The sequence below is a fragment of the Daktulosphaira vitifoliae genome, unplaced genomic scaffold (assembly GCF_025091365.1).
Source record: "Daktulosphaira vitifoliae isolate Bord-2020 unplaced genomic scaffold, ASM2509136v1 Scaffold_5, whole genome shotgun sequence".
NCBI lineage: Eukaryota > Metazoa > Arthropoda > Insecta > Hemiptera > Phylloxeridae > Daktulosphaira > Daktulosphaira vitifoliae.
In genome coordinates, this window is record NW_026099576.1 from 13,969,626 (window position 1) to 13,973,674 (window position 4,049).

Below are 4,049 nucleotides of genomic sequence, written 5' to 3' on the forward strand. Positions count from 1 at the left end.
TTGATATTCAATAATTTAATATTGTAATTTAAACGGAGAAAAAAAAGTTGTATTTTGCTTTATTTTTACGTGTATAAAAATTTAAAGGGCTTGATACAATAAATTTCAATAAAAACTGTTTGTTACTATAAATAAATATACTGAACTATNAATAAAAACTGTTTGTTACTATAAATAAATATACTGAACTATAAGGAACTTTCATCAGTAACAAAAATATACTATTCTAAATCAACTTTTCGCGATGTTTTCAAATCTGCAATTAGACTTTTTCTATCACTTCTAAGTTTTAATATTATTAAAAATTAGTATTTTCATATAAAAAATTCGCAACGAAGCTAAAAAATTGGCTATTTAAGCTAACTCAAATTTAAAAATTACTTTTTCGACTTTAAAAAAGTAAAAAAAAATTTAATAAGTTTAATTTCTTATGTCTTATGAACTTTATTCTATGACAATTAAATAATATAATATTTATGAAAGTCAATATATTCTCCTAATAAGATATTTTAAAATAAAATAAAATACAAAACCTAGAATTTTAATAGAAAAATAGCATATTTTTGAATATGGTAGCCATTTGCGCATAGAAGATAGGTCGTCGGGACAATTTTTTTTTTTTTAATTTTATAGTACATAAAATAAGCTTTAATTTGATATATGTTTAAAGGACGCAGTATTTCCGTAACACTTTCAAAAATTAAGTTGAAAAAGTTAGTTTTTGTAAAATAGTTGCTATTTTAAATCCCTCCCAATGAGCAGGTTAAGTGTTGTTTAAAAAAAAAAATGATATCAAATGAAAGGGAAATATCTAAGGTTTTTGTATATAAATAAAATTATGTTGATTTGTTTATTTTTGAAAAAGTTATGCAAGTTTTAAGAAAAAAAAGTGAAAAAAATGTTGAAATTTACCGATTTTTAAATTTGTAATTTTTTTGGATATTTCTTCCATTTGCGTGGAACGAGGGAAAATTTTTCAATTTTTAAGGGTAATTTCTTCAATTAGATACGATTTGTGATCTTTTGACGTATTGTTGAAAGAAATCGGTCCAGTGAGAGCTGAGAAAAAGTGGCAACAGACATAAAAAAAAAAAAAAAAAACACATCATAGTAAAATTAATACCTTCTCAGCTTCGCATCGAAGCTAAAAAATTCTATCAAATATAACAAAAATTTCTGCTAAAAAAAGAATAATTTTAATTTAGAAAAAGTGGTGGTTGAATAATTTGTACCAAAAATTGTCAAAGCCGTCATAATATACATTTTATAAACCAATTTTTTTACTATACTAATGGGTGATAAATAACAAATAGAAAAATAACTCAACCGGACGGTCTATTAATAACAGTAATTTTAGTATATTTGAGCGCCTATTCTAACATTCGTTTTCAGACGATGGAACAAATATTATAAAAACGGCGACAAATTCAAATAAAATTTAAGTCAATAAGCAAACTGGCAACGTGTGGAATTCATAAGTGTTAAGAAGGATTTCAACGCTCTGTCCCTTTTAATTATACAGACTTACGAAAGCAACGTTGTCAGTTTGCTTATGAACTTATTTCTAACCCGCGGGACACGAAATAACGCGATTGAGTAACTAACTATTGATAAAGATAGGATTCCTACTATCTTATTATTTGGCCGCTGAGTCACGTTTCCTCATTAAATGTATTAATTTTACTAGACATTTATGATACTTTTATTTTATTTATTCGAATATTTAAATTTTGCCTTATTTGTAATGAATTAAAATAGAAGTTTCGAGATTTTTGAGAAACTTCTGGAATAATTTTACCACTTTAACAATTATCAATTTAAATACTTTTCTGACTGATAATTATTTTATTACTATTTACAAATATATCGCTCATTCGGAGCGATGTTTACATTAATGTCACTTTTTAATTACCATAGTTAATTTTAGTAAGACGATTTTATGTCAGCTAGGATGTGCTGCTATAACTGATTGATTTTGATAAATACTGAATTTGTCATCTTACTTCGTTTTACCCTACACAAAAAAAAATTAAAGGGGCCAACCCTTTAATATAAATTTTTTTAATAATATTTTTATATATTATTTGAACTTTTAGGGTCAGCTTGGCCTAGTTGGTAGAAACTTATGTTTCGGGTTCGATCCCCAAGGTGCCAACGAGATTTTTCTTGTTATTTTCTTATTGGTAATGTCTGATCTCTGGCGCAAGCTGGCCATAATACCCGTCCCATCAATCATTGGCCTAGCTAAGAATCATCTTTGACTCCCCAACACATGAATGAGGTCCACCATCCTCTATAGAATGTTAAGTTCAGGAATTAGCAGGATGTAATAATGATCATTTTTTATATTATTTCCACTTTTGGCATATTATTTTAAGTTTTTACGACACTAAAATATAGACAGGGTTAGTAACACACGTGCGCAAAAATTAATTTTAGTTGTGGTTAGAAATTAATATTTTGAATGTTCTGATGTAATTTTTTAACATCAAAACTTGAGGATCGTAAAATTCTTTTTGTTTCAATCCTTTCTTTGAAAATAATAGTGGTTTTTGAATTTTTAGAACTTTTAAGAGCAAAAAAAAGAAGGGTCATCAATATGATTTGGTACTATATTTCCATTAAAAATATTTCTGGTGACGTCACTATTTTTAATATAAATTATTAGGGATAAAATATCGAAAACTAGTACAAACAGCTGTACTCAAAATGAAATGTAAAATTAAATCGTATTATTTCAATTGTATTTTTTAATATACATAGATAACTGACATCTTATTCGTTAACACCTTCTATTCAAATGTTTAAATGCAACAGTAATAAAAAAAGTATATAAATAAATAAATAAATAAATAAATAAATAAAAACTTTATAATTTATACATTTTGGATTTTTGTTATTAATGTAATGCTATACATATTTATTGTTTCAATACTCATATGTAGTAACGGTTGAAGTAAAATATCGAAATCAAGGTAACGACATTAAAATTACTAATGTCGATACTTAACTAATATTGGTAATATTGCAACGTCCTTACGAATTTTCATAAAAAATGAGAGAAGAATTGATCATTAAAATGATCTGATTATAATTTTGAATCACAATTGTTTTGATTATTCTATGGTCGCTAATAGCCACACTAAGAGTTTTGTAAAAAAAAATGCCTTCTCATGTTAAGGATTTTGTTATCAGTAATTCGCAATAAACACATATAATACAAACATTTTTTTTTATACAGTTTAAAACATCTTTTAACACGGTTATATTAATTTCACATGTTTTTAATAAAAAATATGATAATAAGACGAACCAGAAAATTATAAACATAATAGTTTATTATTATTAAAGGTTTGTGACAATTTAATTTCAGTACTTCAGCATTTTTGCTTTGGTTGCGCCCATGGATTATTATCACAATGAAAGAATACGATTATCTGCTAATCACTATTATTTTCTTTAATGACTGATAAATTAACGTGAAATAATTTGTAATATTTTTTTTTTCAAACTTTTTTTCTTATTAAAATTTGTTACTTTATCAAATATTAAGTAATTAATTCATGAATTATGTAAACATTCTAATTTGNAATTTGTTACTTTATCAAATATTAAGTAATTAATTCATGAATTATGTAAACATTCTAATTTGGCAAAAAAAAAATTTCACAAACATAGGTTAATTAAATAAATATTCTATAATTTTCAGAAAATTATATTAAAAATTGAATTTATAAAAATATTCATTGAAAAACATTTGGTTGAATCTATTTCGTGAAATGGTTGAATTAGAAAAAAATAAAAATATATATGTACACATGGATACATTAGAGCAACATCCTCATTGTTCACATGGTAATTATTCAACTTATTTTCTATGGTAAGCTAGTTTTTAATTTGAAATGAAGAAAATAGATTATCTTAAAATTTGAGCACAATTTATAATTTGATTAACGGTAAATTAGTGTGAAAAAATTAACTTTATTTTATAGGTTTTTAAATTTTATTTTTTCAAATTTTCGCATCTATTGTAATTTTAATGTATCATT